The sequence below is a fragment of the Lolium perenne genome, chromosome 5 (assembly GCF_019359855.2).
Source record: "Lolium perenne isolate Kyuss_39 chromosome 5, Kyuss_2.0, whole genome shotgun sequence".
NCBI lineage: Eukaryota > Viridiplantae > Streptophyta > Magnoliopsida > Poales > Poaceae > Lolium > Lolium perenne.
The window spans coordinates 244,773,887-244,784,240 of NC_067248.2; the positions used below are offsets into that span (position 1 = coordinate 244,773,887).

General features: G+C 42.9%; 1 long non-coding RNA gene across 1 annotated transcript; it reads right to left on the reverse strand.

The window, feature by feature from the left end:
* Positions 1-2,441: 2,441 nt before the first annotated feature.
* LOC127302514 (uncharacterized) lies at positions 2,442-6,775 on the reverse strand. Its single transcript, XR_007852909.2, has 3 exons — positions 4,986-6,775; positions 3,214-3,459; positions 2,442-3,117 (listed from the first exon to the last, which is right to left on the reverse strand). It is a non-coding gene; the product is annotated as an uncharacterized lncRNA (long non-coding RNA).
* Positions 6,776-10,354: the final 3,579 nt, after the last annotated feature.

A 10,354-nucleotide genomic window follows, 5' to 3' on the forward strand; every position in this document is an offset into this window, starting at 1 on the left:
GATCAGATCTCTTGGTCCTTGGAGCCCTCTGGGGAGTACTCTACGCGGTCGGTGTATTGTGGACTCCTGCAGGGTGCAGCAGTTACACACTTCAAGGAGGTGTGGCGGACACGCGTCCCACCCAAGATCAAAGTCTTCCTTTGGCAGTTGATTCGAGGAAAGCTACCCTCCTGCGAACAGGTGGCCAAGAGGCGAGGGCCGTCCAATGGCCTTTGTGCTCTGTGTGGTGAGGTGGAGGATTGCAATCACATTTTCTTCACCTGCCCCATGGCGGGATACATGTGGGCTGGGGTTAGGGAACTCCTACACTGCACTTGGAACCCGGCGGGGGTCGGGGACTTCATTGCCTTAGCACAGGGTTTGCTAGGACCCCTTCGTAGATTAGTATGGTTTACCTTTGCGGCCCAATGCTGGGCCCTCTGGCAGATTAGGAACAAACTAACTATTGAAGGGAAACTGATCGGCAATGCAGCTGACGCATTCTTCCACATGTTGCTTTATATGCAGTCTTGGAGGGTTCTGGCCAGACCGAGGGATCGTGCGTTGCTGGACTTGGCGGTGGACGAGGTCAGGAGGCTGCATGCGCGGACTAGGGCGACTTAGCACTTTCGACCCGCTTCAGGGCTTTGTATCCTACCGCTTTGTACTTATGGTGCTGGGCTTAGCACAAGACGTGTTAGCTGTGCTGTTACCCGTTCTTGGCTGCGCGTGTGTGGCGTGAGTCGTGTGTTGGTTGTAAACTTTGGCATTGGTCGCTTGCTTTATTTATAAAGCTGGGTCTACGGACCTTCGGTTTAAAAAAGATCATCGTGGAGGTGGAGGTACGGCCTACGCTGGTCTAGGGCGCTCCTATATCACCCTTTAAGCGCTCGTTAGCATGCCAACGCCTGGACGCTGCCGCCTGGTGAGCCGGCCCAGGCAACCCGGCCCATTTCGTTTCTCGGTTTTCGTTTATTTCCATTTTTATTGATTTCTTTTCTTTTCTTATTTATTTTTTCCTATAAGAAGTTTAGGAAGCAATGTAATAAAAAATTATAGTTGGCTAGAATGAGAAAGTAAGCTTTCCCAGAATTTACATATTAGTAAAGGATAGTATTGTTCTGAAATATAGTTTGGAAAATTGCGAAAAAAATCTTCTAATTGTAAGAAAATTAATGAGGTCTACAATTTTGTTTGTAGAAGGGAAAAGTGTTCGGATAGTTCACAATAATTGACACTGCCCCTTCAAAACCAGTAAATCATTGTTCATTAAATACCCGAAATTATGAAGTAGATAGAAAAGTAAGCTCTCTCGGGTTCCTCCTTTTATTCAAATCTCAAAGCAAAATAGACGATGATGAAAACACCCACACGCATGCATGTAAGTAGAAAAGTGCTTCCTAATTATAAAAGTACAGAAGATCTGAAAGAGAAGCACAAAAATAAAACATGAACAAAATGAAATACGAAAATAAAAACATCAAAAATAAAAATAAAAACAAAAAGAGAATGAGAGAAAACAAAACAGAAAACGAAAAAATGCAAGAAAAAGTATTGTCTTACACCCACCATCTAACAACATTGCCTACCACCTCAAGCAATGTATAGATGGATGCACCAATGGAATTTTTATTTTCCGCCCCGAATGACGACACCATCGCATATTCTCTTGTCATATTGTGGAAAGTCTACCCATGTTGATTCAGTCGAACCCGCTGTGAGCCAAGCAACGGAGATGGAAAACACACAACTAGATATACCCAATATGAGATCACTCCACCAGTAACACACGGATGACAATCAATCATCACACGTGAACCTATGTACGCCAGAACAAACCCTTCGCATCCAGGCACACGAATTGGCTTCACTTGCCATATCCTTGAACTCTTAAGGATACAAACAGACAAGACACATGATGACAACATATTATTCACAATTTCATCTAAACCAATTAAAATATATAATCGCACTCCAACTAGAGCAGAGCCAGATCTATACAAATATCTTGAAAATCCAAAATTTTGGTAATATAATGTATCCGTTAATAGCTCCATATTGTAAGATACTGAATGTGCATGTAATGCATGGTTGAATGCATGTCCAAAATTTGACCCCAGTCATAGATTTGGAGGTTTCAACTTTGGGTGATTCAATCTCGAGTAGCTTCTTAACTGATCAAATTCTAAGACATCTTTGGTATTGATAATTCCTAAGTATAGGTATAGGGAAAACTTGGCATATTAAATTGTAATGTCATGTGAAATCAACTAGCAAATGATGGCGCGGCGGCACGCCGCGCTGGGCTAGAAGTTGGAGAGTGTATTACTTATGTTCGACGACCCGTCTAGTCCGAAGTAATTACAGAGAACACAAAGTAATTACAGAGAACACATTCATATCACGACCACTAATAGAGTGAAAGAATCACAAATAGACCATGTCCAAATAAAATCTGACTGAAAAGAGACACACGGGTTATCCATATAATGAACACAGTAGGTCGAGACATGATTAATATACTTAAGGGTCTTAATAGTGTCACTACAATCAATGATATATAATTAAATAATTAAGAACATCATGCTGGCAAACAAAATAGTGTGACCCAGTGAGCAAAAGCGAGAAAAAAAAACGAATAGCGCAATAATGGCTAATATACTAACACTCTACTGCTTCCATGAAGCGGCTTATAAAATATGGCTGATCTATTTTCCCCACCATTGTTGCCTACATATTGACATTGTAGCTGACGACGTTCAGCAATATAATCCATGGTCAATATAGATTCCATTGTGTTAAGGCGGTGTTGCCCAGGATGATCTTCTTGGGAAACTTGCCAGAGATGTGCTGCTGAAATGCTGATGGTATCTGCACTCACTCTCTTGAACCCGCGGCATAGCTGGATATCTGGTAGAAATCGGACCACTGGAGGCCTACCTTGCCTCCTAGCTATGCCCCTTGGGCTGGTCTGTGAACCCTGTTCTTCCATGGGCATTTTACCCTTTTTGTTCGGCAAGCCGATCCGAAGGGGAGAAGCCAGGAGGGACGCTGGTCGTACCATTAGCTTGTGCTTTCTTTGCTATGTGCAAAAATGCTGCGGATCTTGCATCGGCTTTGATACAATTGCCGGTGTGTCTGCATGCGCAACAACAGCGAGTAGAAATCAACGAAACGCATCAGTTCCGTGGGCAGAGTGTGGAACGCTGCATGCAGTGGTAGGGAGATGCTTACATAACGGTGAGCAGTGCAACTTTTCTCCGCTGCTTTGGGTGTCATGAGCTAAGAGTCGGTGGAGTATGTTTTTTACTGTAGTGCCATATCAGAGCCTAAGGATTTATGGACACAGTTCACTGTATTGACCCGGATGTTCTACCTTCAAAGGAAGACCTAAACGGCCTTGGGGAGGCACAACTCTTTAGCTTCCTGTGTTATGTCCTAGCAGACCACCAATATCTAGCGCTTCAGCATGAAAATAACCTACAAATTCCAGAATAAACACAGTATGGTGAGGTTATTCAAAAACATATTGAGAAATATTAAAATGAATCATAAAGCCTAGAAGCATTGGAAGGACATCAAAGACACTATTTTAGTACGCAAAAAACAGGTCAATAAGCATCACATGAAAAGAACAAGTATATAAACTTGGAAGGACACCTATGAGCAGTAATCCTTTTCCGTTATAAAATGTTTATTTGTATAAAGAAAGACATAACTAATTCTCTATTGCAGCAAAAGCAGAAATGGAAAATAAGAAGATAAACTGCTCAGAAATCTCACCTCAGCAACCAGAATATGTGTGAAAAATATCAATTTTAGGATGAAGTGGAGCCAGAAAGTTAACTCATTGTGCAAGAAACGATAGAATGGTGCCACAAAGTTAACTGTGTTTGCTCACTATTGTGCAATGAAAAAGCAATATGTGGCAGTTATTTTTTATTCAAGTTTAATTCTTATTGATACTGATAAGCACACATACAATCCACAGAAAGAGAACTGGAAGAAAATAATCTTGATTATTACCACATATGAAAGTTCTTTGCCATAAAGAACTTTAATTACGGCTTCTGAGCATTTTGCTGGACAGAGTACCAGGAACAATGCATAAGCTAACATACGGACCGAAAACGTCCTAGAAACACAAATGCATGAAAGGATGGGGATTAGAGGTAGGAGTAACACACTTACTAAATCACTGTAGTAGTTTCTTTTGTTCCGTTTACATTTAAAAGATATATTTCTCATGAATCTTCCCAATGCAAAGTAACTCTAATAATCCATCAATTATCAAAGATCTTGGGAATGCTAGAATCAATTAGAAAGTAGAAGAATTGGAGGAGTTGATTCATATCCCGAATCGAGATTTAAAGACGAATGGGAGGCCCCATGGTCAGCATGCCACTCTTTTGGTGGTAGACTGGATATAAACAAAAATCATCTGGGTTCAGCTTCGGAAAAAAATTGTGAACTCATCAATGGGAAACCTGTGTGCTCTCCATATAGAATATTGAATAACTAAATATTATAAACGGAGGTCTCCAGGCAAGGAGGAATGAAAATAAATCCATGCCAAATGAGAACAAATATTTTCATGTGAAGGAGGTGTGAGCGAAAGGTTTGCAGTCTCTTGGTTCATTGGATCACTTGACTGAACCTAGAAGCAAAAATGATTCCTTTTTACTAATAAGAGTAAGTTGGCAAACATAATAATAATAAGAGCAAGCTTCGATATAAGCTGCAAACTCTCGGTTCCCTCGGTTAAAGAGAATGTGATTACAGGGTTCAATTCAAACATAGCTCTCTTATTTCTCTCAAAAAAGAAACTCACAGAGGTGATGTGTAGTATTTAGTATTTACTCACGTCATATCATTATTCATGAAAACTACTCGGATACAAATTTCCTTGTAAAGCATGTACGAAGTAGCAGTTCTAGGAAGCTCTCAACTACTTTGCAAGAATTTGATTAAAAGACAGTAGCACGAACACAATAATGGGAGCATACCTTGAGAACACCAATCCATCTCATATTCTTAATGGACCATCGCACACCACATCTGCACTGATTGAAATTCATATTATGAAAGACACACACACACACACACAAAATTAGCATATGAAATGATACATTTCAGGTCTGATTCAGTGGGGGAAAATTCTAATCAGGATGACGTAACATGCCAAAGAAAAGTACTTCTAAGATATGTCATGAAAATAAAATGAGAACTTTCATTCAAGACAAATGCTGATTTTAAAATAGGTTCTGCCGACCTGTTTTAAAATAGGAGAACTCTATTGTTCAGTAGAAGGACCATCCTAACTCTTGATTAGAACTGTAGTATGAAAAAAGTATATATAGAGATGCTTCCAGTAAATCACTCATGGATACACTTCAGACTACCTCCGATCCAAACGAATCAAACCAGATAAACAGAGAATTCACCCGGCAATCATCCATGCCCAAATTGCTGGCCATTCAAACGAACATGTTCTGGGCAAGACCATTATTCGGATACGAAGGGAGGCAAATCAAGAACATGTCAGAGAAGAAAAAGAAGCTCGGCAGCAGTAAGGTAAGTGCAGCATGCCGGCGGTGAAGTCTGCCCGGAATCTAGGAAATCGATGCAGGGACTTCATCCTGAAGTTGGTCGCGCAGGAGAGGAGGTTACGTACAAAGCAGGTTCTCCTCGCTCCGTCCGCGGAGTCGAACGCCGCTGGCGAACTCGCTGAGCGTGTAGTACCTCCAGCGGGAGACACGCGCTGATGAAACAGCGCTGATGGGCAAGGACGACATCCTCCGCGAGTGCGAGCTCGCCGGGGCACCGGGGCGCCAAGGCAGGAGACGGCAAGCGGGGCAGATCGAGATCCCAGGCGGTGAGCAGATCCTCACCTCGTCAAATTGGCCGCGGGCGCACACGCCGAGAGGAGGCAGGTCGCCGCGACGGCGAGGCCGGCGCATCGGAGCTGCACACAGGTGGACTCGACGGTGAGAAGATCCTCAGCTCGTCAAATCGGCAGTGGGCGCGTACGCCGAGAAGGGGCGGGGCGCCGCGACGGCGAGGCCGAGGCGACGGAGATGCGCGCACCCAGACTTGCGGGTAAAGGGGAGGAGGACGGTGGTGTGCACCACAACCGGTCGCTGCCGGCCATCCCTGTCGGCCGCTCCTCCCTGGCGGCAATCCAACCGCTACAGTGAATCCATCCGTTGCGGGACAGATGGCTGGAGTGCGCACATCCAGTATCTGGCCGCATACCGCCACTGGGTTGCTCGCTCGCGGACTCTGCTGGCCGCCGCCTAGAACCGCCCTCCCTCAGTGGATGTACCAATCAGGGTCAGGCGAATACACCCGCGCCGGCGCACGCAGCTGCAGCTCCATCGTCGCCGCTGGTCCCTGAATGAGGACGGCCCCGGCCGCGTGGCGCGGACGGAAAGAGGTGGGCGCGCCGATCCCCTCGCCATTGGAGGCAAATTGAAGCAGAGAGAGGACGGGGCACCCAGTGGCAAAACTGAGGAAGAAAGAAAAGAGGCGCAGGAGAAAAAAAAAAAGGGAAGAGAGGAGCCGGCCAGAAAAGTGGTCAAGCGGCGGTCGCAGCAGTCGACGTCCCAGACGGGCCCACCCGGCGTCATCAGCACAGTAACAAAGAAACACTACACTCACCCGAAACCACACACATAAGGCAGAACTGAGAGGACAGAAAATACTGCCAAATAGCAACGTGTCCCCCAAAATACACATGGAGACCGAATATAACAGCGAAAAACACGTGGCAGCACGCGAAGTAGGGTAAAAAAATATCCCAAAAACTGTGAAAAAACGTTGATGTTAAGGTTTAATATAGTACTTATGGAGAACAAAAACTAAAGATTTGCACATGAAGAACTAGATTTTGACCAAGGTGGCCATAATCTTGATTCTATCTCGGCTCGGGGATCCTATGGTTGGATCGTACATAGTAATGTCCTAAGTTTCAATATCATAAAAGCGTAGATTCTACTAACTATACGTGTAAAAAGGATGTTAGAAAAATGATGCACAGGAAAATTTGTACGAAAATCCAATTAAAGGAATCAATGGTGGTGGTCGACTAGGATTTTATATGACTTGCTCGCATATTGTAAAACCCTACGTCAAGTCATGTATATAAGGCTTGACCAGGATCAAGTAAAGAGGAGCAATCCATTCATCCTCTTAGCATCCATAGTTTCCATCTACACGACCGGTGACACTGTAATCATATAGACATAATATAATCAAGCGAAAGTAGGTCTTTACCTCTATGGAGATGGGCTAAACCTGGGTACATCATGTACCAATCTATGCTCCAAACCTGCTGGCTGTCACGGCCAAACCGGCGGTAATTCGCGTGGCGCCATGTTAAGCGATATCAGCACTGTGCTCAATTTTTTTTAAAGATGAACAGTAGGTTTCCCCAATGTTTATTTTTATTTATTTTATATAAGAGTCCAAAAAAAACTAGAGTACAACTAAACAAGGTGCTAGAGAAAAGCACCTAAGAAAATAGAAAAAGCCTATCTGAATAAAACCCAACAAAACCCTTAAGTGAAAAGTTTCACCCAATCTGCAAGCCCTGCATAGGATTTCCTTTTTGCCTTGAAGACCAAGAGAGCCAATTCCTCCTTTAATAATTTCTTGCATCTATATATATTGGGATTAATGTCCTTGAAAAGGAAATCATTTCAATTTCTCCAGATGGCCCAACAGACAAGGATAATAGTGTCCAAAGAGAATGACTTCCCAATAGCAACAGAGAGTGAGCCAATAACCTCTGCATGATAAGAGGGATGTCCTGAATGCTGAGGAATATTCCATCTCGGACAAACATATTGCCAGCACATGAGGGCAAAAGGACATGTGAAGAACAAATGAGTTCTTGATTCTAGGTGTAAAGACCCACACATGGCATAAGAATAGTCAGGTAGGAAAAAATTCTTTCTTTGCAACGGTTGTCTTCTATTTAACCTATCTTGTAGTAGCAGCCAGAAGAAAACTTTGTGCTTAGAATGACAGCACGTTTTCCAGAGCTTTTTGATCACAGGACAAACCAAATGCTGACCAACAAAGTGCTTGTATGCCTTAGAAACTTTGAAATTTGAGAGAGTTCCAAAAACCTCCCAAGAATCAGAATCAGAACTGTCAGGAAGATTTGATCAAAAAATCTTGAAGGGTTTGAAACTGAGCAAAAGCTTTAATGGACAAAGGTAGATGGAACAGCTCTGACAGATGCTCTAAAATTTTTGCCTGATGAATTGAAACCCCATCATTAACTGTAAAGGAATACAGATGTGGAAGCTACAAATTTATAGGCACAGTACTCCAGGAATCTGATCATAGCAGCACAGATGATCCAACTCCAACTGAGCACTTAGCCAAACTCTTAAAATCTGACAGGCTCTTCAAGCAATCCCTCCACCAGAAGGAAATATCTCTGAACCTAGATGGAGGCAAAGCATTAGCATAGTAGACTTCCCATAGAAGCTTCACCCAAGGCAGATTGTCTTTATTGTAAAATTTATGTAAATGCTTCATAAGCAAGCAATTATTTTGAGTGGATAAATTCACCACTCCTAGACCTCCTTGATTCTTAGGTTTACACACCATTTCCCATGCAGCCAAAGGCTGGCCATGTTCTTCTAAGTCCTTCCTTCTCCAAAGACAGTGCCTTCTATATTTATCAAATTCCTTAATAACCCATTGATATAATCTGAGAGTACTCATATAGAATGTTGGCAGAGAGGATAAAACAGAATTCACCAATCTGAGCTTATCGCCATAACTGAGGTACATTGAACAGGCAGAAAGCCTTCTCTGAGCAGTCTGAAGGAGGGGCATGAAGAATTCCTTTGCAGGTTTGGTTGTACTTAAGGGCAACCCAAGGTATGTGAAAGGCAAAAAGCCTTTTTGACATTGAAGGGTCTGCATGAGAATCTGCAACGTTTCTTCAGAAATATTGATGGGAATCAAATTTGATTTATCATAGTTGACTTTTAGTCCTGTGGCATTTCCAAAATTAACCAATAGCTCCTTGAGAAACAACAATTGCTGCTATGATCAGATACTGAATAATTGGAAAATCCAATGAAGAAGTTAAAGGCAGAGGCCTAGAAATAAACCCATCTCTCATAGCCTTGTTAACAATAGTCTGAAGGAAATCAGCAGCTAGCACAAAGAGAAGAGGGGAAAGGGGGTCCCCTTGCCTAACCCCTCTTTTACAGTGGAACAAAGAACCAGGTACTCCATTAAGAAGGATTGCAGAAGTAGCTGAATTAAGAATCAATCTTATCCACTAACACCATTTATGCCCAAAACCCTTGTGCTCCAGAACCTGCATAATGAAGCTGTGCTCCACCTTGTCAAAGGGTTTTTCAAAGTCCAATTTAAGGATAACCAATTCTTTCTTTGACTTGTGACATTGGTGCAAATACTCATAAGCCCAAGAAAGACAGTCCCGAATTGTTCTTGATTTAATAAAGCCATACTGATTTTCATGGATAAGTTGCATGATCACTCTCTGTAGCCTATTTGCTAGAAGCTTAGTCAGCAGCTTGAGAGTACAATTAAGGAGAGAAATTGTCCTATAGTCATTGGTGGTAGCAGCATCTTGCTTTTTAGGCACAAGGGTGATAAAACAATTATTAATACTCTCAAGACAAAGATTACCCTGATGAAACTGACTACAGAGATCATGAAAGTCTTTTTTTTATCACTGGCCAACACTTCCTTAAAAATTCAGCATTAAAACCATCAGGTCCAGGGGACTTGTTATTAGGAAACTCCTTGACCACATCATCTATTTCTTTAGGTGAAAAAGGTTCTTCCAAAAAAAAAAGATCCACAGAAGAAGCAAGCAAACTAGCCATATCAAAGGTATTTGAAGTTGGAGCAGATTGGCCCAGTCTTTCTTTATAAGAATCCAACAGCAGCTTTGCCTTACTCTCATGAGAAGTAGCAATAGAACCATTAGAGCCTGTCAGAGCAGCAATATGATTTTTCCTCTTCTGAATAGTAGCTATGGAATGAAAGAATTTGGAATTTGAATCTCCCAAAGTGACCCATTTGATTTTTGGAATTTCTATTTTCGTGCCTCTGGTTCCTTAGTTGTGCTCAGTTTTCCCCAGCCTCTTAACTTTTCCTCAGTTTTCTCCTCCCTCTAGTTTGAAACCCCTCGGACGGGAGGGTTGCTGTCAGGTCAGAGGCCTTACCGTTACCGTTAATCTTACGGGTGGGGCTGCACAGATCGAGGTGGGGCTGCACAGAGGGCAGTTCCTCTCTGACCGTCTCGTGCTGACGGGTAGCCATCCATTTGTCGCTGACGCGTGGGCCGTTTTATTTCCTGATTGTATACGCGGTGCTG